Source organism: Ptychodera flava, chromosome 13, assembly GCF_041260155.1.
Source record: "Ptychodera flava strain L36383 chromosome 13, AS_Pfla_20210202, whole genome shotgun sequence".
NCBI lineage: Eukaryota > Metazoa > Hemichordata > Enteropneusta > Ptychoderidae > Ptychodera > Ptychodera flava.
The window spans coordinates 40,939,398-40,966,319 of NC_091940.1; positions in this window are offsets into that span (position 1 = coordinate 40,939,398).

Genomic DNA, 26,922 nt, shown 5'->3' on the forward strand with positions numbered 1-26,922 from the left:
CTACTTTGTGAATACCTGATTCCATTGCTTTCTTATAAATCTCTTCTTACGCATGTGAGAATTTAACCTTGTAGACTTTCAGGACATCATGTCATCGTCATTCTGGTTGGATCTCTTCGATGACCAAATTTACGATACTGGGTAGTACGCTACCATTCAGAGCATGAAACTCAAAACCACTTCCTTTAGGTAGAACTCGCCTAGGGGATATATATTCGGACTTTCAAACTTTTCCAATTCTTTTCTAATCTACCACTTGTGGGGGTTCATTTTGAAGCTCTTGGTGTAAGAAAAATTTTTACCGTCTTATCGGCCATTTTAAACATCGGTAAATTTGGGGACCCTCGATTTTTATTCTTGATTTGAAAGAAAATTTTTGAAGCAAATGTTTGTCTCTCATTTTCGAATCGCATACTAACATAAGGGAGTTCGCGACTCGGATATTGTAAGACTTTAATTTTTGCCTAAACCTTCCTCAGGGAAACTTTTACAAGAACAAAGATAACTGTGCAATACTGTGAATTAAAGAAACAAGTTACTAAACATTTACTGACACTTGGAATTCAAAATGGCCGCCATCCCTGTGTTAACTACATGGGAAAACAATTCTTTGATTGTCATAAAAATAAGCCAGTAAAAACTTCATTTTACTCCATAAGCTTCAAAACTTAGACCCGACACGTGGTACAACAAAAAAGTACTTTACAAGGTTTAGAGTCCGAATATCTGCCCCGTTAGGTGCATTCCACTCTAGACACCATGCAAGGATTTGTAAAAATGAAATGCTATGTGTGTTGTCTGTGTTCGACGTTCGTCAAGGAATCAATCAACCAGTTTGCCAATCAATTAATCAATCAGTCTGTCAGTCAAAGTCTAGAGCACTGCTGTGATTTTGAACTCGTTAAGGTCAAGTTCAAGGTTTTAGATACCCGGGAAACAAATATCTTAGCAAACTAATATGTATCGATAATTTTATTTTAAAAATTTCAGAGTGTTACATTCTGAGATTTCCCACGAGAGCGATCGCAAAAAACGTACGAGCATGTAGGTCGCCATAACTGCGTCATCGTGGGATTTAGAGCTAATAGGATTGAACACAATTCTAGTTGACTAGAAGAAGTAGGTGAAAGATTCCCTATCTGGCGTGTAAGGTTCACTTCAAGCTGTTTTTAGAGTGGAAATGTGGGTTGAGTTGTAGTGGAATTAAGATTTGGAAGGAAACAGAAAGATTTTGCTGTTAAAATGGATAGTTTTGTGGCACATTTTCTGCTAGACCCTAAGAGCAGAGGTGTATGCATAGAATTCCGCGTAATAGTGACACAGTGTTTGTGCCTTTCAGTCAGTTAACATTAAGCGGTCATTCTTGCCTACAGCTGGTAATTATCGACAGAACCGTGGATTAGTTGAAATCAAGTCTTGGCCTGTAAACTATTTGCACGGTCCCTGGTTCACTGGACTTATCCAACAAATCTTCCCGTCGGTTTCGGCACAGTCCGCTTTTCATCTGTCGTTCACATTTCCATTATTACCAAGACACGCTAGCATTAATTTTGTTCAAACTTGGTTTTGAGGATGTTGTACAGTGTAATATTTTTCACATGCATTGCCGTAGCTGACAGCGCTCAGCGTGGTTTGAAGCGAAGGCAAGACACGGTCACCCCTCCGAGAACGTTATTCAACAATCAAGCTCTTTAAACGTGACCAAATAAATGACATCGATCGATGGCTACAGTCCCTCGACATTTAATGGACGACTTTGATACCTGAAAAACGGGAATTGATACCATATCTGGGCCCCTTAATATCTTTCTCTTCATCCGTATAAGAAAATAGAAAATAGATCATCCCCACTTCGAATTACAAATAGGGGATAAACGTGGGGATTGTGGGGTTTCCTGATCGTTACAAAAACTCTATTTTCTGTTTGTAAGTTTCACTTCTGACCTGTTATGTTATGATTATGTTCTTTCATAATTCTTTTGTTTACCTTTTATCCAGTGTTTACCTATTATCCAGTGTTTACCTTTTATCTTTTGTTTACCTTTTATCCAGTGTTTCATTTTGTCGTACGTCTACACACATATTTACAAAGTCGATATATTTTCTTCGGGTTTTGTTTCAATCTTTCATTCCACTCAATCATCTGAGAAATGAGACTTCTCGACTTCGATAGCTCGTGCTTAATATTTCTCGATTGATTTCATTCTTCAATTATCCGATTAAAATAATTGCCACGGCTTTCGAATAAGATAATATCAGCAATCAAATGTACGAACACATCACTTTGACATACCAACTTTGTTCCATAATTCAATTCAATGTGATCTGAGTTTATTTAATTGTTTTCAAATATTTCTGAAGTTAGTGTAAAACAAAATGTTTTCAGTAACAGACAGGGACGCATCATCGTCAAATAACTTGTTGAAAGAAGTTCTGCTGATGAAATGTAAATGAGGTGGACGTGAATGGAATGGCTAATGCCCTCTAGGGGCATCAACGATTGGGTTAGCGGTAGAGTTTAGAACGAAAGTGAACTTCAGTCATTCAAGCCTGTATGCTACAGCCTTGACCCTCAACGGGATAAAGGTGGAATGAAGTCACAAGGGAGAGGAAAGTTCGTTGCCATCAATCCGTATTCAAAATTGCGAATTTGTGCTCTCAAACTGGGGTCAGAGGTCAAACCATGATATCCAGATGAGTTAAAAAATGGATTGTCGTCAACCTTGCTTTGGAGACGCATACTCTCTTGATGCAAAGTTATTGAATAATCCAGCCAGCCAGCGGTACCTTAATTAAATGATAATATGTAAATCGAATCGTCGTGATAGATCGTATCGAGAACGCCGACAGCCAGATGTCAAAGGACATTAATAAATTAGTCTTCACTGTCATGATCTGTACAACTAAGACAGGGATCAATTGGGATCAATATTAGACACAAGTTAGATTTCATTTATTTTATTTTTTTCTAACTCATCCAAAAGGCGAAGCCAATTACAGGATGAGGTATCCATAACCCACTACCCAATAGAGCAATGAGGAGTAAAGTGCATTGTTCAAAGGCACAACGCCGTGCTGGAGTCTCGAACTCACCATCCTCTGACAGTGAGTCCGGTACTCTGGACTCTGCGGGTCTGAATCCACCATTCTCCGATAATGAGTCCGGTATCCTAACCTATAGTGTCTCCCTTATCAAATAGAAGCCAATCACTGACCGATGCTACGTGTCTGAAAATCGTCATTTGCTGGTATGTACCGCTAATTATCAATGGAAATACAAGGGAAAATAAAATAAAAGGGTTCCTTCAAAATCTTGAGCTTCTTCGTCTATTTAAATTTCTGTGCGCATTCGACTGAAAGGTTAAAAAAAACGCGGCGTGCTGTACATCTAAGAAAATGTTACTCTATATAGTAGATAATTTCCCCACCCACAAACAAACCGCTTTACTGCATTATTTCTGTAAAATACCTGGGACGAGAAAGAAAGCTGTTAGGTAAAAGAGGTCATTTGATCTTTGACGTCAGTGAAGTGGACAACAGCATTTATCGACCAACACTCCCAAGAGATTCTAGCCGAAATGTTCATTTGCTGTGTGGAAACGTGGTACGTAGCAAGTAGGTTTTGGTGAAAACAAGGATGAAAACAGTGCGGAAATGTTCTTTTTAGTCTAGAAAGGTATTCAGACATCGCGCTATAAATCTCTTGAATATGGCCGTAATGGAGGAATTCGAAAAAAACGCAACTGAAGAATGTTATGCTTTTTAAAGAACTGTTAAATATTATAGTCTATAGGGCTTTAGATGAAAACCATTCATTTCAGATAGTATTGGCAACAGACTGTCAAACAATTGTCATTATGTAAAGGAGTAAGGCAAGGCGTGTGGCGTTACCATGACAATATCGCATCGCTTAAATTAAAAACGACGTTGCTAAATATTCTACACAAAGAATGTTGCATTCCTGAGATGACAATTATCATTGACAGGAAAGCTTAATGGCTTCATTTCCCTGGCAATAGGTCTCACTAACAAGGGCATCACCTCTTAACCGAATGATTCATTACAGTGTCAATGAGACTTCAGATTTCAAGATTGCCACTTTATTTCTCGTTCACACTGCACCTTGGATTGGTTTCATATAAGTTGCGATATGACGATTTGTTTAATGTACGTTTGTGATATAGTATGTTCGAGATGATCATTCTAAGTCGTGAAGAAATCAACGGAAATCGTGCTGGGTTTGCTTATGAATTGAAGCTTGCAATTGAAGAAAGCCACTCTCTGTTCGCACGGGCAAAGTGTAAAATTCGTATCAATTTGTATACAGAGAGGATTGCGAGTTCCTCAATGTTTCTCTGCCGCTTGTAAAGACTGAGTTTTATGAGTCTGACCCACGTTTACCCTCAGCTGCTTCACAGTAAATCTTAATCTTCAACCAGACGAACGTTTACGAATCACTTAACACTTTGCTGTGACCAGGTTGGTTTTGATGGCCTGGCGCAGGACAAAAAAGCTCTAACAGAATAGGTTATGCAATGGATATACCTTCCACCTCCATCCCCAGATCATTGGTATTAGATTTTAATTGACCTTTCAGTTCGTATAATCATCTCTTGGCCTGAGAGAATGTTTTCAGAAGTAGAGTTAATGTTTCAGCTTCACTGACAATAATCTTGGCAGTGTATGCTCGACAGACGAGAATTATATTTGTATCTATCGAAATTGATTGGAAACACTCTACATGGAAATGCCCATGAGGAATAAATTACGTCATTGAATCTAACAAGAATTCCTTACTGTTAGCGTTTGATAGCCCCTCGTAATTAACTGCTACTTGGGATGATGTATATCTACTGACAATCATGTTAGAGAGGATGTTTCATATCAATTCCACTGCATGGCCGTTGCTCGGTACGACTTTCAGTCAATGTACACCTCAGATAACGTAATGTACTGCAGCAGTGCTTTGCCCTGCGAACAAATGACAAAAATTGTGCAACATCTTATGACTCACCGCTGTTAGTGCGCCAAAACTCTCCAGAAACGGAAACTTGAAACACTTTCTGCAAAATAAAACCGTTCTGGTTCTCGACGACTCATGAATAGCAGCATCTGTAGCTCTGTCGCCCGTGCCAGTGAGCCACGTGATTTCGACTCGTTATTTTTAAATATTCATCACATGAACGTCGACATATCATGGCACTACATAGGAGATGGTAAGAGGCGTGTTCAAACCACCTCAAGAGCTCATTTGAAGAAAACGCACCTGTCCAGTAAAACCAGGCGACAACATTTGAAAAGAGGGGAGCGGACAAAAAGCAAATAATATCATAACTTATGGTATTACGAATAAAGACTAAAATTATCACAAAATCAAATCGATGGGATCATATTTCATACTTTTTGACCATTAATGCAGTGGTACAGACCTATGGATCTATATTTTTATAACAGTTATGATGAACGGCTTGGGAGCGCGCTGTCTTGGGGGGCGCGCTGTCTTGGGGAGCGTGGGCTGTCAGGACTGAAGCATATGAAGTGGAGCATTGCAATTATTTGAATCATGCAATCGGTAATAAAGAATTGGAGTTAAAAAAACTGTGAAATGTATAAAAAGAGGTAGAATTGTAAAAGCCAAGCATGGCAGTTAAGCACAGAGTCTGAATTTCACTCGGTATGAATGATGAGAAATGTTGACAAGTACGTCTGCAACTTTTACGACAGCTGACTATAATGAGCTCACATTTTATGATAGTCGGCACAAACGTTGTCTGTACTTTGTCAAGATTTTGCTTATTCCCTGATAACCCTGACAATCCGCTCTAATTTAGTATTTACACTTAAGGAATTTCGGTTCAAAGGAAGGTCAAGGTGAGATCGTAAGATACAATATCTACTACCGTCAAAAAGGAGAGAGGTAATCAACAAACATACATTCAATATCGTAAGATACAATATCTACTACCATCAAAAAGGAGAGAGTTAGTCAACAAGCATCACATCCATCACAGCGAAGAGATAAAATTTCTAGCAAATATTTAAATTTTATATTTTTACAATTCAGCCTGCGTCAGAGTGAAGTACGTTTATGACCCGCCCGAACTACTTTACTCGACAGTACAGAAAACAGAATTCAAAATATAGGAAAATGTATGAATATTTACAGTCCTATAAAAAAGAAGAACGTTTTACACAAGTTTATTTTGTTGTTACGATTCGCCCTCTTGAGAATTGCATTTTGATACTGTATTCAAAATATAAAATTGATTTTTTAGCAATAAAGTGTCCGCACCAAGTTAATAACATTTCAAATTTTTGCCGCAACGACAATAATAATAATTAATATAAGTATTATATAGAAATAATAACGCGAATAATAATAGGTTCAATTTCCGTGAAAATTTCACCATAAGGGTATGATATCGATTTTACTGCCCCATGTTTCCATGGTAACCATTTTAGGTGTTGAAAATTTCAGTTTTTCTAATATCCCATGAAAAGTTACTTTGATTGATATGAAAATTATCTAGTGGGGAAGTTCGGGTCAGAGAACACAAATGCCAGACTTATTTTAATGTTTCGAGTTGCCATAGTAACTATTTTGGGATTGAAAATGTTACTTTTTCCCTAATTTCCTATTAAGAACTATTAATTGATGTAAAAAATTGATGTTTTTTCTTGTTAGCACACCAAAAATAACACACTCATTTAATGTGTGATGTTTCCATGGCAACCATTTAGGAGTAACAACACCTTTTTTCAGAATTCCCACAGCTTCATCGAACTATTATTAGATTTCTATATAATACTTATAGCCCCTAAACTTGTAATAATAATAATAATAATAATAATAATAATAATAATAATAATAACAATAATAATAATAAATTCTAGTTGTTATTATAGAAAATGTATTATTATCATCAGAAAATGTATTATTATTGTTGTTGTTATTGTTGTTGTTATTGTTGTGGTATTGGTTGTTGTCGTCGTCATCGCTGTCATTGTTATTGTTAAAAAAATTTTCTTGTTGTTGTTATTGTTGTTGTCATTATTATTAAAAATGCACAATAAAAGCATTAAAGTAAGTTAATTGTCTAGTTGAAGCATCTCACATTATTATCTAGTCTGAACGGAGATCAGTGTCATCTAGAAAACAGGGTCCAAGTAACGACCTTATGCGATACAAATACATCGAAAACAAGTACAAGGGCATAGGCAGATATTGCTTCATCTTATATTAACCACGGTGCAATTTAAGGCTTTAGGAAAGTCCGCCTTTCCATAAATTCTATTATGACTAATTGGGGCCAAAGACGCACTGAGTTTAGCAAGGAAAAGAGCCTTAGTAATTGATTTCGCCGATGAAAATCGTTCCGGGGCAAAAAAAAATCAAATTTTATGAATTTCACACTCGAATACTTCCGTGCTCTTGCCAACGATCCACTTGCATAGTGGAAAATATTGTCGGAGGCGTACACTTAATATGCTGATGGCAACATGCGTCGTAATTGATGTCTATAATAAAGTCTCTGAGAACTCTCCTTATGATAATACTCCAAGGAAATGCTGCGATGCCATTGCCCTTGCAGCTATACCGACCGTATAAGGTAGAGCACTGATGCGGTACACCAAAAGCCTAAAGACTCGTATTGCTATAGGTTGAAAATAGTATTTTCAAAGTTCCCTGTCTTCTCGTTTGTAATTCCAAGGTAACCGACAAACCTATTTCAAGGGATATCTTCAGTCAACAAATGGCTCCGTTTCGTACTTAAGTCTTTGTCCTAGAGTACACGAAGGCATCTATGCTCTGTACTTTTTTGCCCATTCGCAAATATCGATAATTGGGTGTGTTTTTAGCTCTCTCCAATTAGAGTTTTCAAAGCATGCTGTCGCGTCTTTGTGTCATTATAAATGACTTAGCTTACCACCACAACGAACATGATGTGTGGAGTGTGGCAGAAATGGGCTTTAACTGAGGTAAGCAAGGCGATAGGGATGGAATGGTTCAAATTACAGGTAATCTGGTGAAACACATGTCTCCTCTCTTCGTGTCAGTTGAGATACTGAAAACCATTTGCAAAGAGACAGTTAAACTGGTAGTTGAAGGTACCATGTACTCAATTATTGCCACAAGAAAGATTTTGTAATCTACATCTTGTCGTACAGAGTAGAGTTTCCGAACCCTTGCCAATTTTTCAGAAGTACGGTAAACTCACAAGCCTCATTCCTGCGTTGTAGTTCACAAATAATAAATGTTGCATATTTTATAGCCGCAAACAATGACAGTCCCCGAACAAAAAATGTTTGAACTTTTATTTGAGTTTTTCTCGAAACTTAGCTGCTGTTAATTTGGTTATCTGACAGTTCATGGATTTCTGAGTCCAGATAGACTGTAAATTTAAACAAGGTAGATAGCGAGGGTTCTCATTAGGGACGGTTTGTGTGGAATTCTTGATGCGTGTTTGCAGAACGTGATGCGTTGATGAATCGCAAAGGCTCGTCCCAAAGATCGTGTTCGAAACGAATATGACTACAAAATGAAGTGATTTCACAAGCCACTGTATTAAATCTTTGTTAAACAACTCAACAAAATACGCAATACCCATCGTGTAGTTTACTGACAAGGCTACAGCGTACAGCGTCATCGCCATGAAGATCAACAGCAGTTAAATGAGGCGAGACTCTATCAGGATAGTATTTGGGATGTACAATTTGTTTGTTGCATTCATTCATTCATTCATTCATTCATTCATTCATTCATTCATTCATTCATTCATTCATTCATTCATTCATTCATTCATTCATTCATTCATTCATTCATTCATTCATTCATTCATTCATTCATTCATTCATTCATTCATTCATTCATTCATAGAGATCAGGCATGTCGAAGGAAATCTACATTTTACAGTTATATTGTATATCAGTACATGTCAATTTATATTTCTAAGGGGCAGTCAACAATGCTGTTTGTAAAAAATGCTGTTCATGGGCGGTTTCTCCAGGGATAAGCTTAAGGTTTTTTCTATGCCAGTGGGAGGGGAACGAGCAGACAATTAGTAGATGAAGCTGGAAAATTTCATCCCCTTGTTCAGAGGGCATAATGGAACAGCATCTTGCAATGTGGTGGTAGTTGGCGATATAGTAGAGGGAATAAGACAGTTGCAATTTTTCTGTGGGCAGAAGTAGAGAAAGGTTTTCTGGTAGGAGTTGAAAACAATGAGTGGGAACGTAACGGGAGGATGATTACGAACAACTATATTTTTCTGTACCAAATTGTATAAGATACGCTAGAATAACATATTATCTTGTGAAACACACTGGTTACTATTGGCTGGCTGGTTAGTCCCGATTTTTGAAGACTTAAGGTGCTGTGATAAGCATCACTTTTCCAAATGTATGTTTTGTCGTGACGGCATTGCTATATGAATGGCAGTTATTAAGACAGATATCGTTGCGGGAGGAGTATAATTGCAAATTGATACGTAATGCTCATTTTCTACAACATACATAGGTCCAGTAATGACGGCTCATCAGTCCGTGTTCGTACTAAATCTTAAATATTGCCTTCAGACACTTAAAGGGGCAGGTTTTCTACCAGCTCTATCTCTAAGCAAATTGACTAACTGTGCTCAAATTTTAAAGGAGAACAAAGGACGAAAATCACATAAACAGTCAATGTCAACAACCAATAAAGCGAGAACCAGGGATTGAAGACTGCCCCTTTAAGGTAGTATGCGCCTCGAAAGTGAAAGACTTAAACTTTTGCTTAAATTTGCCTCAAGGAATCGTTCAACCGTTCACTTTCAAAATCAAGGATAAAAATCGGAGGTCACAGTGCAAATTCTGGTACTAGAGAAACAAATTACCCTAGATTTACCGATATTTGAAATTCAAAATGGCCGCCATCCCTGTGTTAACTCTACGCAGAAAAATGAAATTTTCGATTTTCAAAAAAAAAACTAAGAAGGTGAAAGTTTTTCGTATTCAAATGGCTTCGCGATTATTTGATAATATTAGATTGTCAGGCCAATAACATTAACGCTGATCAATTGTGCAATAGGTCAGTTTTTTTCAAGCCATCATCTATTAATGTTTCTAAAAATGCGAACCTCTCGGGCTGCAGGTTTTATTGACAAAAACTCAAATACCTTGAGTTTTCAAACGATGTAACGTATTCAACAGTGCAAATACCGCTTGACTCTTGACAAGTAAAAATACCTGATGGCAGAATAATTTTAGATGTTAATTGAAGTTTTAAAAAGGAGATCAATTAGATTTACGGCAGTTATTAAAACATACTATGTCACTACGTTTAGTGTGATGATGTGGTCAATGGTCATTGTCCCTCGATGGCCACTTCATAATGTGGTCATCGTCCTCGATGGCCGATTTATGATGTGGTCATTGTCGATGGCCGATTTATGATGTGGTCATCGTCCTCGATGGCCGAATTATGATGTGGTCATTGTCGATGGCCGATTTATGATGTGGTCATTGTCCTCGATGGCCGGTTCATTATGTGGTCATCGTCCTCGATGGCCGATTCATGATGTGGTCATCGTCCTCGATGGCCGATTTATGATGGCCGGATTCATGGAAGGCTGTGAATGTTTCCGTCTAGTGGCTTATTTTTAGAGCTATAATTTTACATATTGATTGAAAACTTTTAAGAACTTGTTTACTGCACAAGAGCTGGTATCTCGCTGTACAATTGTTATTATTATTATTGTTGTTGTTGTTGCTGTTGTTGTTGTTGCTGTTGTTGTTGTGTAATCATTTCAATGATTATGTAATGTTACAATTTTCAAGAAAGTGTGTTTTGGCTGTAATTGAATAATGGATGGCATAGACAGGTAGCTTGATTTGGGGATTTCATTCTTGAGGCTTGAATTTGTATGTGGACAGCTTCAGCTTTGATGGTGATTGATCTTAGCCAGGAAGGCGCTGATTGTATGAGAAGACTATCTGTCTTGACTAAGTATTTCAACTGGTTTAAATTGGAGTCTGGTTACAGGAGTTGCTATGCCGTACCCTGTAATCTCTACACTGTCTTGTAATGTGTTATTAATTTAGAATTTAACGCCAAATTTTTTAGTTAATTGTTTTAATAAATATGCTCTGCAAGAAAATCACTCACTTCACCTGTTATTTCTGTCGTAACAAGAGACTGTAATTAAGCTTTCTGTAACTGGGGTAGCTGCGGTCATGAAGCGACATTTACCTTGCTAGTCGCAGCAGCCAGTACTTATACACGGACTGAGTCGGTAAACAACATATGCCTGGAAAACCAAGGGAAAAGCGTAAAGGAAATCCAACGAGCTCTCGTGCCTTGATTAGATTGATTCTGGCAGACGTGGTAGAGATGTTTTTTTTTTATTTTGCTGCAAGTGATGCAGCTCGAGGAGAATCGTGCATGCAAGTAAATCATGCCAAAGAACGAATCTGTTCTCCAAGAAGATGAGGGCTTTTTTTGAAAAATAATTCTTTATAATTCTACTCGAGTGAACAAGCCATCATTTTTGTGGTATTACAGATGCAATTCCTTCAGGAGTGTGTTTTTTTATCACAGAATGTACAGAGCAGTATCTATATATTGCACCAGGACTCACAGCTGTGTAATTCATTCCTCGCATGGGAAATGGTTGCCCAAGTAGGATTCGTACTGTGAGAGATGGAAGTTACCTTCAGACCAATGGGTATGGGTGAATTACTGTTGCAAATGTCACAGGTAACTTTGATGTAACGATGCCTAGGGTACACTGCAGTGTTGATGACCTGAACACTGCATTAGAGTCTGTTACTGCTCTGAACCTATTTCTGTCAGGAATTGTGCCGCTATCCTTTTCTATAGTAATTAGAGAGGTTCAGTGATAACATGCTCAGCTGCGGTACTAACTCCGTTGTTCCATATCCTTGCAAGACACTCTGTGCGGTAACCAGCTACTAGCCAAATCTTTATTATTCACGTTTGTAGAATTTCCGAAAAAGCACCCGATCGTGTGGAAACTACAGGTAGGTCTTTGTCACGTGATAATCAGGCGTCGCGTACCTGTATCATAGTACAGAAGTTGGCAAGTGAAACTATTGTGCGTTGTCATAATACCGGGAATCTTTAAACGTTTTCTGATGATTTAGGCGAAAAAGCTCCTCATACGGCACATTAAAAAGTCACCTAATGTCTGCACAATTGAAGAGTTTGCACCACCGATGCCCGCTGTACTTTTCCGACATGACCACAAACTTGCAGTCTTTCTATTTTTAAGGATTCGATAAAGATTTCTCTAAACTTCATCATAACCATGATCTTATCAGAATAAATACCTTTATGGTATTAACAATGCCCAAGAAAATCAATTTCTTTTTCTAAAGGGTACTGTACATTTTGAGAGTAGTGTCAAATTAATATCATGTGCAACTTACACCAAGGTTCGAGTATAAAATCGTTCGAAACACCCAACTCAGGGACAAAGTTGACTTTTGGTAAGGATATGTGTACGCCTGGTTCATTAGGGTACCATCTGACGTCACAGACATACCCATCAATCAGTATTACACATACGTACATACATACATACATACATACATACATACATACATACATACATACATACATACATACATACATACATACATACATACATTGAGACAGACCGACAGACAGACACAGAGACAGACAGACAGATAGACAAACAAACAAAAAACAGACAAACAGACAGACAGTGGGGTGTTGTACATCCCTTATGAGATACAAAATGTGTTAAAACAGAACACCATTGAATGGATAATACATGTAAGCAAATTGTTATACAAATCATTATTTTGTTACTATAATCAGCTGATGGCAGGTTCAGTAAACCGTGCCACGTGACAGTAGAATTATTTGTGAATACGGCTATTTAGAAAATTTGATTCCATAGGCTAACCCTTGTCATATCTTATATTTTTTGTTAATTTTTAGGAAGCAGGAAAATCTAGTAGCGCTTCTTTGACACAAAATTGTTTTCTCTGAAATTACGCCATGTAAGTGTAGCTATACCTGGCTCATTGATTGTACTCGTTACATCAACACATCGTTACCGTCTCGTTTTCACCTCAAGTGTTCACGTACGTGAGTAATTGTAATACCGATGTCTGTCGCTAGGTCTGTCTGCCGGTCTATCTGTCGGTCTGTTAAGGTTTGTCTTCGCTAGGATATCTCAAGAACCGCTAAGTGCATCGGTATTAATTAATCTTAGAACTTAAATCCTGTTGAGTAATAGCAAGAACCGATAGCTTTTGGTGCGTGTGACTTGCATAAGGCTGTGTTCATAAACAATGGTGAGCGAGGGGCTGGATCGAGGAATCGCGATTGAAATTTTATCTTTTAAGATCCCCCTTAATACCCTCAAAAAATTTTCAAGTCCCTCCGTCTATATGATAAAAAATTTTCAAGTCCCCTCGGATATCATATAGCCGCATATTATTGGGAATGCACGCAGAGGAAAAATAAGCATGTATTGCGCAGTTCTGCTCACAGATGTTCGACACTACCTCTTAGGGAGCCGTCGATGGCCTGGGGGTCGGAGAAATCTGAGGGGGTCTCTGAAAATAAAAGTTACAAGGAGGTTGCTCATAATGTGGAGAGAACGAAGGGGGAGTACTCGTGATCAATTTTTGGTGCAAAATAAATTAAAACATCTCTCAGATTACAACATTGCACACATCAATGTCTCAAAATTTTCGATGCGAGAGGGGGCATCCTCCTCTCGGCCTCTCCCCTTTCGTAATCTAACAGTTTTGCTAGTAAAATAATGGAAAACACATTTCACATAGCCCAGACGGCACCATTGCACACATCAATTTCTCAAATATTTCACAGGATAACTATTAAATAACCATTTTGACATTTAACCATACCGTAATCAGGCTTTTTATTAGAAGCTGGCAGCTGGAGAAATGACACAGCTGGCAAGGTTGCAAACAAACAATTAATGGATAAAAACAATACTGACTCTGACTGATGGTCCTCTAATATCGTTTACCGAAATGTAAGATTTTGCAAATGACACAAGAAGATCGCAGATTTTCCATTCCTGCATATTCTTTGGTCTTCAATCTCTGGCAAACTGAGAACTTTTTTTTTACAAAATGTATTGTCATTGCTTGGGTGTTGGATATTGTGACTCGAACACTGATCATGCGAAAAATGTAATAAAAGTATTAGTGTTCAATGCCATTTTCAAACAGTTTGCAAAATAAATTGCAACACCTCTCAGATTGCGCCATTACACACATCAATTTCTCAAAATTTTCGGTGCGAGAGGGGCGACATCCCCCCTTTCGTACTCTCCCCCTGGGATGTTCTAACTGTTTTACTTAGTAAAAAAAAATAAAAACACCTCTCGAATTGCACCAAACTGCACCATTGCACACATTAATTTCTCTATTTTTTTACACAAGATAGGGGACACACCCTCTGATACTTCTCACCTCAGGCTCTGGCGTGTTGTCCCCATGTCCTTCAAATTCTTACCAGTCAGATATCCTAGTGAATACCCTGACATGATTCCCATCCAAATCAAACAATACCATATGGTTGGATACTGGCTATAGCGTTAGCTTTTTATATTTATATTTTGTTGTCACTTTGAGTTTCATTTTGTTGGTTTCACCTTTTTCAACCGTCATGAGATAACCGATGATGATCTAGCAGGGTACATCAGGATTTGAAAGGTCTTTACTATTGCTGTACTTTTGTAAATTTTACAAATATATCTATTGATCTTTAAATTTTCTAAGGGGGAGTCTGTCAAATTTCTGTGTTAGAGAGGGGGGTTACTCAAATCAATCATGGTTGGAAGGGGGTTCTTAGTTTCCAATGAAATTCCTCCGACCCCCAGGCCATAAATAATGACGGCTCTTTTATCAGCTATTTGTAGAACCATATTCCCAAGGCAAGCTCTTAAATTGATTCATTTGTTATGCATCACTTGACTATTTGGATTTATTTATGTTATCTTGATTTATCAGTCTAAGCCGACTCGAGTTAATCAAAGTCTGGCCAGGTCAATGGCACCAGCTGAAGAGTACACAAAATGGCGATCATGAGAGAGTATGCAAATTGTGATTTCCCGGCTACATTTTCCCAAATTGTGAAAAACTGAGCAAAGTGACCTATCCAAAAAATATGTTTTAAGTAGCAGACATATATCATTAGTTGCTACTTATAAATGTTTTACAAAATTGACAATATTGAAAGTTTAAATATTCCATTTTGTGTGATAATAGCAAATTTGGTAAAAAATAAACAATTTCATTTAAATTAGACTCTTTACTGTTCAAAGTTTTATTTTTGTGTTATTGTACTATAAGATGTGAAAATTTCATTCACTGCATGAACTTGAAATAAATGCAGTGATTTTCATAAAAACAGTGACTTTTCAATCGTACATTTGTAGAAATCACACATGGTGACCCAATCCTTTTCTCTAATATTTGATTATTCTCATATGCTAGAAGTCAAAAATCCCTGGTAACTGTTAAGTCTTCTGGTCTTCCATGTGTTGCTGTCTGGCCTTATCTTGTGTACGAGACTCAAACTCTTCTTCAACTACATCACACGGTCAGAGCTATCACTGTCACTGCCGCAGTGGCAGTTACACTGCCTGTAGGCAGCAGCAGGGCAGTAGGTGTATTAACTTTGATAATTTTGACAATATTTTTGTTCAGTTTTTTTCTACTCCCTAATACATGTTGAGCTGTCCAGTATTCAGCTTGCTAACACAGCCTACGTGTACCATGCATTTGTATCATTGACAAATGACTTTCAGTCTTGACTCGAATTCAATTATCACCAATATTTATATATACAGGTTTTGTTGACAAACTGAATATTGTGTGTTTCAGCATGCTGTAGAGAGACACCAAGAATATGTATTTGGTACATTACATAGAAATATTGAAAAAATGGTCATCAGTTGCAGCTTTTGCCTCCTTACAAGGCAAACTTGTTGTTTCTGCGAAAATTCAATTGCATTTATACATATTTAGATTTCTTCGAGATAAAAGTTATAAAATGCGACAAAATGGTTCTAGATTTTGTTTAAGTATTACTAACATTAGAGCCTCTAGAAGACATCAAAATGTTAGGAATCAAAACATTTTCAGGTCCCCTCCCCATAGGCAGAGCAAAACCTGACGGAGACAGACACAATATGTGTTTAAGTTCATTGAGAACGTTGACGTAAAAAACATACAGTATGTTTGAAGTATATCAAGGGTATGGAGAACTTGGCATAATACCAGATTGACGTGGCAGTCACGAAGATACTGATTGTGTTTTACGAACATATTTTCCACAAGAAACATAATCTTAGTAACTGTGATTTACGAATTGATTTCATTTATAACTTGATGAATGAAATAATAATTTTACGTGATGGTTTCGTAACGTGTCAGTTATGAATATTAATCGTGCCTACTAAATTGTATTTTGTATAATTATTTCAATTTTTGTATTGATTTATATGATTGCATCAATTATTTTATCTTTTCATTCTTACTATGGTATGATTAAAGCAACACTTTCTAAGTATCTTTTAAAAACTCATGCTTCATAAATATCGCCAGCGCTATCCCTATCTCTGACGGGTAACAGGACAGTTACCCCCGGACATTTAGTCCCCGGACATTTCCCACCTACCATTTACCCCCGGCTGTTTACCACCGGACACTTACCACTCGGACACTTACCACACAAGACATTTACCACCTGGACAATTACCGTTTCTCTTAAAAATTAATTTTAAAGGATGTCTGATTCATTATCTTTATTTTCAAACAGTTTCAACTTTGTTTTGACATAGCATTGACACTTGTAAAACTTGGTGGTAATTAGCCGGCAAGGGGAGGGGGGGTAAATGTCTGGTGGTAATTGTCCAGAGGGTATTTGTATGGATGATAACTGTCCTAGAACCCTCTGACGACATGTAACTCTTAGATATAAGAAACATAGCATTGACACTGTCTATGATTCAAACAGCCTTATGGAGTGTATTTTATATGTTAGTGATGAAGGAATTAGTAAATATTTTATGAAACATCTAACACACATTCTACCTGTAAAACATGAAACTGAAGATGTGTGTAACTTTCGGTTTTGACTAAAAAAAGACAAAAATGGAAAAAGAGACAAATATCATTAGTTGCCTACCATTAGGGTCAAGGTTAGATTTAGGGTAAGGCAATAAAATGATTCGTATAGAGACATCATTTTAGTCCATTAACATCAAATATAGTTGTTATTTTAATGTCATTCATAAGCGCGATTTAAAGACTCGCCTTTTTTAAAGCACTATTCCTAATGTATTGGAAGGGTCACAATCTTTCAGTAACCGTTGATGCGTGATTTATTTTTAACGTTTACTGATCCTTACTCCGTAGAATTTAATCATTTTTTTACTTTGACTGTTTTTACTCTGTAGAAATTTTCATCATTTTTAACCATGTACATGTTACCTTAATTGTTATTACACTTTACGTTTGTTGTCTTGCTTTGCTGGTATTTTTATCGATTTCAATGTGTAAAGCGCACTGAGATGTATGTGTAGTGCGTTTTTAAAGATATAAACATTATTATATTGTTATTATTATTATTCATTAATAGTATTCATTTATTATATAATACATGGTTAGACATACAGTGTCAAGTTCAAGATTAACATTTCAACTGACAGCCGCAGACAACTCGTTCTTTTTTCATCATTTGACATTTTCGACAAAGCAATATTGTCGTTATAAATAGTATTTTAGGGGTGAATATCCAGGTGGTAAATGTCTTTGGGGGTTGATGTCTCGGTGGTAAATGGTTGATGGTAATTAGCCGGGGGGTAAATGTCTGGTGGTAATTGTCCAGAGGGTATTTGTATGGGTGGTAACTGTCCTAGAACCCTCTGACGACATGTAACTCTTAGATATAAGAAAAACTTGTAAACGGGTGTTATCTTTGAAGGCCATTGGAGCCGATACTCTGTTTATATTTATCTCGATGGATTCTCGCAATTCCTCAATTGTAGACTGTGAATTGTTATATATTATGCCTGAATACATTGGTTTATGTGCCCGAGATAGGTGACAATCTGTCCGACGCCAGGAGGGACTATTGTCTCCTGCTGCGAGGGCACATAAACCCATGTATTCAGGCAATAATATTTTATTGCATGCCTCTTCACAGTTAACGCTATATGACATTTAGTTACATGCAGGGCATTCTCAAAGAATTTTACCAGTATCGACCAGCATCAAACAGATTTTAACGAAAGTTAAAATAGCATTGCACGCATCGATATTTCACATTTAGCGTTAAGTCTCTACCTTACCTTGACGTCGAAGGGCTTCACCGGGTAGCAACGTAAACCGGTCCGTTCATCGTTCAGACGGCCCGCTAGCTCTCCGGATGTTCCTATTCAAATCAACGCACTGATTTGCACTCACATCGAGGCATATAATAAAATAAAATTTGGTAAATGTAGTGCTCATAACTTCACACAACCGAACAGAATTACATACTAATCTTGCAGTTTCATTTTAAATGATTGAGAATCGCATGATTAACATATAGTTTTAAAATTTATGGTTTTGTCTCTGTAATTAGTTTACCAACTTGATTAATTTTGTTGATGATTATTATGACGATGATGATAAGAAGACATGGACATTCTGTCAGAGGGAACGCAAGTAATTAAATAAGTCACTGCACATATATACCGAACTACGGCATATTCGTTAGTCAAATGATGTTTGTACATGCAAGGATTCTACCTCAAAATATCCTTAGGTGGAACTCTTGTAATTGATAACTCTATTGCGCAGCCGTGAAGCAGATCAGTTAACTTTTCATTTTTGCGCTGTTAAAATCAAGGCGGAACGCATTGCAATCCTCTTCCCATCGAAAGTTTAAGCGATAATCACAGGAATGCTGTAACCTTTATTTTAAAGGGCCATTTTCTTTAACTTTCGATTATTTTCTCTATTTTTTGTTTTGTGTGTCAAGATTAATACATCATTTAGCTTGTAAGTACATCCATACGTGTAGATTACACAGTTATTGTTAACATTTGAATTCTAGTCCGGACCATAATCCTGTTGTCAGCAATAACAATGTAGTTTAAACGTGTGCAGACTTGGTTGACGAGATAAACACTGTGTATCTCAACATGCTTCGAGAGTAGAACGAGAAACTTAAGTTGACATTAGAGGCAAAGTAATAGTCGAAAAATCATCAAAAGTTACAGCTACTGGTTATTGAAATGGCAGCGATGGCCGATTTACAAACGGAATTTGACGTTTAAAAGCTTTTGCTTTTCCCGAACCTATCAAAGCAGTGCCAGTTTTATCGCTACTTCTGATTGGTCCGCATGATTCAGATGCTGTTGATTGAATGATGCATATCAAAGTGAAGGTTCCATGCAGTGGTTGTTGATTAGAGAGACCGTAGCATGACGATCTAGCCAAACTGTGCGGGTCGGACGATGGAAGCACGGAAGCAGTTTCGGTTTACATGTTGCCTATCAGAAAGTCTTGCGATTGCCAGTTGACATGAAGAACATTAGTTCCTTCTGTTACTTGTCATTATTATGTCATACTGATACAGCTCAATAAAGTTGTGAAGCTCTCTCACGTTTGCTATTTTCGGGTCCCTAAGTTCAACCAAATTTCTGTAAAGATCAAACTCACCGACCTTCCAGCAAATATACTGCGTTCAGTTCTTTAAAAATCGATGACATTGAATAGATGCAGCACAACATTAAACGTTGTTTAAATTTGTCGAGTTTCGGAGGAATTCTCATTAGTGGAATTGTATGAGAAATTATTGATTTTAAGCAAATGGTCTACTACAACCGACGAGTTTCAAAACCAGTGTCTGTGAAGGCAGCGACGTTTGAAAGGACTTACCGCCTCATTTCACAGACAATGAATAACTGAACAGTACTAATATTTACAATTACCATTCTGTTTGTTCTCTGATTTATCTCTCATTTTGCTGTGGTAATGGATCAGAGGCCGTTTCAAAATCCAAATTGAGAGATAAGGTAGAGAAATTGAAAATGAAAAATACGGAAAATGAAATAGGGGTCAGTGAGCAGGAGCGGTATATCCCTAAATGCATGGACATTAAAATCAAGCTATCATAGTTTTGATGTTTCTCACTGATGTCACATAGAAGGTCAGAGTTTTGAATTCTAGGACAACTTTACGAAAATAAATATGAAATATGTCAGATTGTATACAGCAAATTAAGTACCGAGTTATACGCTCTACGATCGTGATGTATATCGACTGTAAAAGGATCTCCAGAATTATATCATCTTGAATAGAGCAGCATCTGTGGAAAAGCTTGGCATTAGAACAGAGCAGTGGAACAGAGCAGTTTGAAGAGAGCGGTGGAACGGAGCGGTGGAATGGAGCAGTGGGAACAGAGAACTACAACAGTGGAACGGAGCACTACAGTAATGGAACGGAGCACTACAACAGCGGAAGGGAGCACTACAGTAATGGAACAAAGCAATGGGATCGGTGGAGCAGTGGAACAGAGCATTGGAGCAGAGCAGTAGACGGGAGCAACGGATCGGAGCGTTGAAACAGACCAGTGGAACGGAGTATTAAACAACATACTGGAAGGAGCAGTAGAACAGAGCAGTATAGAACATAGCAGTATAGAACAGACCAATGCAACGGAACAGTGGAATAGCAGTGGAACACAGCAGGCCATTGAATAGATCAATGGTGGGCTCTAGTTCTAGTCTAACTCGCTCACTGAATTTTCGAGAAATTATTGACTTGCAGGGTTGGTTTTCACTGGCAAGATTACGGTTCATTAGGCAGATAAAAGTATTTTGATGGTTCAGTTGAATATTTGCAGTCTTGCTTCTCATAGACTTGTAGATTTAGACGTAAATGGTCGACTGAAGGGAATTTATGATGCGTATGCAATCGGAGATGACAGCTGTTAATTTGTTGTGTGAATGAGTGAGCGAGTGAGTGTGTGTGTGTGTGTGTGTGTGTGTGTGTGATGAGAGAGAGAGAGAGAGAGAGAGAGAGAGAGAGAGAGAGAGAGAGAGAGAGAGAGAGAGAGAGAGAGAGAGCATAATTACAGATAACACGCATCTGATAGACAGCATGACCTGAAAATGTGATCTGACAGAAATAGACAAATTGGTCGTTAAAATGTGCTCACCTCTGAAAATTGCGCTTTGAAAGGCAAGTGAAATTAAAGTCTAAAAATTTGCGTCAATATCAAAGACATGATTGTGGTAGTAAAATAGTCAGAGTAATCGGTGATACACTTTAGTGCAATGATGCGGACATTTGGAGTACCTATTCGCAGCAATAAAGTATATGTGCTCATAACCAAATTGTAATAGGTTGACTCGTCTTCCCGTAAAGTGATATTGCTCATTTTAACGATTTCTTTTGCATACGTACCGACACTGTACATCTGAAATTCAATAAATTGGACAGATAAAAAGTAAAATAGTGTCCATTAAAGTAAAACAGATACATTCAGATAAGTGAAAAAGCCTCAAAATGTTCTTGCATTTCTTGAAACGACCGTGTTAAATTATCCAATACTTTCCGAAGGCGTTAATAGGAAATAGAGAAACAGTCTCCCAAAAATGAAGCAATTAAAATCAGATGCATTTAGAACACAAAATGCAATTTGTCAGATGTAAAGTTATCATGATTGTATGTATTGAATGAAGATCCAAAGAGCAAAAATTTAAATGTGTTTCATTAATGTAATGTAATACACGTGCAGTACACCGTACAAGATTGTCATCAACCGGGATGATTGGTTGAGGGTCAACATTTTTCATGTAATAGTTTTTCATTTCATGCCCGAGTCAAGGGGTGTGTTTCAACAAATTTTGTGCAAGGATATGACTTGCTACCAGACTTAACATACATATACAGAATGTGGTGGCAAAGTAATTAAACTGCAAATTGGCATTTCTATAGGCTATAGGCCTGGGAAGACTACCAGGCGCCATATAGGGCTGTTTGTTGCGTGACAGTTCTTATGAAGTATAGTTTAGCAAGTGACTTCGAATAAAGAAATTTTGTCAAAACTTATCAGTCTAGCATGATGGCCATTGTTGCAGCTTGTAGTGTTCATCGTATTATAACATTGACATTCTTCTTCATGTTCGTACAGGGGTAATTTCCATGGGTAATTTGGAATACCAAAAACGTAATCTCAAATTTCGGAAAAATGTTTGGTTTCGTATATTATTGAAATAAAAAACAAAGGAGCTTTAATGAAATTTGTAAAGAAATTCAATTTTGTTTGCCCAAACCTGCTGGCAATCTCCGCTATAATTATGGTATTCTTCATCTTGGATCGTATCGATATGGTGCAGCTACTCCTACTCATTGAAATTCAACCATAACTCTGACTATGTCGAGTTACGGTTCCTATGGGCCGTCTTTGACCGTATCGAGGGCGGTTGCACTCCCGCTGAAAAAAATAATTGACCACGGTATAAATATGGAACACGTTCAAGTAAATTTTATTAAGTTAATTTGGTGTTCAAATTGGATCCATGGGGCGACACATGAATAACTTTGCCCAGACCTTACACATGCACATACACATTCATTGGAAAAAATTGGCTGCGTTGCTTACGTTGGAAAAACACTCACTGATTTCAATAGACAGTCGATACTGTTGTAAAATAACGTCACACTTCAATGAAATCACAATTACGCTTCTTCACTCTTTTGATATACACAAATTTTCTTGCCGTTCACTTCATGCTTCGCAGCGCATTCCTACTTTCTGAGAGTGAAATTTATTCCGGACTCAAGCCAGTAATTACGACCAATTCTGTTTCTCTCGTCTGATTCATAAGATTCGGAAAGTCTAGATTCCAAATCGTATGGATAAAATACAGTAGAGTGAGGGACGACGGGAGTTTTACTTTCTCCGCAATACGGACCTACGGACCGGACCGGACACTGACCCGAATAAGGACGATCGAAATTTACATTAATATAACTTCAAAACAAATCCAATAATCCAATTGATACAAGGTATAAAAAAATTACCAGGTCGCATAAATACAAATAATTACGATTTCAGGAAGGGTCATCTTGAGCCGCGAATGTAAGTAATACGTCGTGCTACCAGGTGCCCGGAATGGATAAGAGTACCCTGCTGGCATGCTACAGCCGTCAAGAATGGCCCAAAAGTGTCCAAATCAATAGTAATTTTGTGAACCTACTGAATCACCTTATTAGTCACAGTTAGGATATGCTGTCACGTATTTACAGTAGTGTGAAGTCTCAATCACATAGATCATGAAACATTCATTTCACACGTTTTACTTAGTAATTAGGAGGTTTGTAGAAATTCGTTATGTGCTGTGAGCAATACCACAGCAATGAGGTTATACTGGTCGTGCTTTCGAATTTATATTGTTACAATGATTAATTGATCGACACTTTCTCAATAAACCACACACGCGACGGTTATACCAAGAGATTCTGACCAGTTTACGACATTTTTGAACGAGCGATAGCGAGTGCATACATGTCATGAGATAGTCAAACCGAGTGGCATAGCCGTTGGTGAGGTGGTTTATAGCTATTGTATCACAGCAGAAATTCTATATTATATTGCGAATAAATCATTTATATTTTAAATTCTTCACCAATGAGATGCTGAATTGATCAATCAATATACTGGTATGTTGAACAACATTCCACTTATGGGCAGAGTAGAATATAACAAGTGTACTTGTGTATTTCCTGCAACAAACTTTCATAAAATACAACCGGAAGAATGGGGATGTTTTATTATTTTTACTGCTTCACTGCTGAAGAAAATTCAATTGACTTCCTAAACGATATATATATATATATATATATATATATATATATATATATATATATATATATATATATATATATATATATATATATATATATATATATATATATGAATGATATGAGAATATCAAAATTGTACCTTGAATATTTCTTCCAAATCACTCGATCTTAATCAGATGTGTGTAGATATATCACTGATGTCCAGGCACGGAGGAATTCATTGAAATCAAACGCAGGAGACTGTCAATGAGTCATTATCAATGAATTGAATTACAAACATCTCCTTTGGTCACATGACTCGCACGTTTCACGTTACAAAGACCACCAGTAATATGTGTATATCAATCGACATAGTTGATGAAGATAGAATGATTTGGTCGAAATATTCAAAGTACAATTTTGGTTTTCTGAGTCCAGAAACCATCAACGATTTCTCGTTTGTTCTACAACATATTGAATTGTTCTAGCACACGATCGATAAATGCCAAGTAATAGCACGTGCAAAATAAAAGTGGGGAGAAAACGTGTCTTTAAAGTTAAACAGCTGACTTTTTGTCGGCCTTCTATTTCCCAAGGCAAAGCCATTCACAACCTGTAAATTAGCCACGTTTGAACATTATTAGTGTAGATTTAGACAGAAAGAAATCTGTGGCAAAACAGCTGCAGGATAGCTGTTTGATCTCATGGGGAGACAAATTGACGTGTGAATGAACGTCATTGAATATTATCTATTGGTCAAGTTTGCACTCTGCATACCCTCGTCTGTGTAATTGTTCTACTGCCACTAAATATTTCATAACTGAATGTTCGTCAAGTCGACAAGGGACCGTATCATTAAAAACTGTCAAGCATTATATTTGCTATTGTGCATTGTACTCGTGCTAATTTGGAGCATCATCGGTTTATGTGTGCCACTACAATGCCTCCGAACATGTCGAAACGAAAATATTCATATCAAAACTAGTCACCTAGTGGCCTCACTCGAACATACGCTGTCACTTTACCGGCATTGCACTAACCTGCTACGTTTGTATGACGTCATTTAAATCACCCTGGCTGTGAGCATTCTCCTAAATCTTCAGCATTTGTCTCTGCGCGAAGGAACAACCTCAAAAGATTGTTCAGATCAGGGTTGTAGGATTACAGGAAACACATTTCAAGACCTTGTAGAGGAGAGAGTGTCTCCGTTTTGACAACTTCATCCTATTGAAATCCTGATGACCGATGTTGCACTCATAGCAGTCGACATCGACCGGCTTGAAGGTACGGTGTCTTTTTGTTGACAACTTTTGCACCTGACAATGCTGATCTATTGCATACCAGTCGGCAAGGTATCCAAGATGATCAATATGGCATAGTGCGGGCAAGATGACATTGTACATGTCCTTGACAACGATTCCCATGGCGATGTATTTCTTTCTGCATTCACGATTGCATCACTTATTTTACGAGATTTCACGCCTCAATTGGTACTTCAGATGATGTGACAAAGTCGATCATCATTCGACTTGTGATTCAATTTCATCCAGAATCCTCTAGGGCTGCCATTACTGTCACATTCAGTTTTTCCAATCATCAGAGTACGATGTCCATAAGGAGATGTCATAGTGATGACGAGTAAAATAACAACGGACTTCGATACTCAAAGCCTACAGAAAGCAAACGCATCCAAGCTGACAGGATTGCAAGGAACAGCTGTAAAATAAATATAACCGGTCATTGTGTCAATCAATTCATATTTGCTACAGATGAAAGTCTGATCTTCCAGCTGCCAACAACATCTTAAAATCGTGATGGTGTGTGAAACTTGTTCTCCGTATCAGGATTCAGAATTAAGTTGCCAGTTACCATGGAAACTCTTACACTCTCCATTTCTATTATGACCATATCGTCTCACAATATAAACTTTAATTTTTACTTTCTGCCATTGACTTTTCTAGGAAATGTTGATTTTAAGATCCAGCAGACAATATCTCTAGCAGGTGACCTCGTAACAGTTTCCCGGTGCCCTTGTCAGACGACGTAAAGCTCTCATAGGAAACCTTATACCTTGTACGTGATTTGGGATACAAGTATTTAAATATTACAGGTTAGTCATATATTAAAAATATCTTCCGTTGCCACGTGCCTTTAGCTGTCAATCAACAGGTCGTAGATTTTAATAATGGAGAAACACTTTCATTGACAAAGGGCAGCTCTCTTTACGGCAATAATAAATTAGCTGACATCTATCGCTAGCAATTCAGAAGAAGACTATAAATGGTGTATTTTGCAGAGGAGATTATTATCCCTATAATTATGCTGGATAAATTGGAAGGTTTGTGATACAGTCACAGCTTAAATGGTAAAAGGGTACAAGCCGTCTTCTTCAAATCCCCATTACCTAACGTGCACCCGTTGTAGCTCGTCCTGTTCTTGACTATATGTCTGCGATATGTGTGTGTGATATGTATAGGATAAAGCCCGAGTACAAGGGCTCTTCTGGTATATAAAGTCCAACCCAATGATAAAATGTCTCGGCCTGCGGCCTCGACATTTATCGTAGGGTTGGACTTTATATACCAGAAGAGCCCGAGTAGGAAGGCTTTATCCGACTTAAAAACTATCGCCCCTAACTGATATATTTTCGTTTTCAATGTGTTTACGTCAATCGTCCCCTTTGTCAATGTAACATGTTTAGGATATGAATTAAAACTTTTATTTGTGAAATAGCTTTCCAGTGTAATGGAACATCCTATAAATGCCCTAGGGCACATTATATAAATGCCCAAGGGCACAGCAGATTTTGTGTTGCAGCTGGTTTCCACTGTGTTACCAAATTTGAATATTAAAACGTACCAGATGTCTACAGAATATGACATGTTCACTTTTGATTGGACAGTACTTTACTACAGCGCTGTCATTCGTTTCTGGATTTTGGTGACCAAGGCTTTATGAGTAGATAAAACACCCTGAATTGAGCACTCTGATTGGTCAATCAACAGTAGATAGTTTTTAAGTATAGGATAAAGCCCAAGTACGAGGGCTCTTCTGGTATATAAAGTCCAA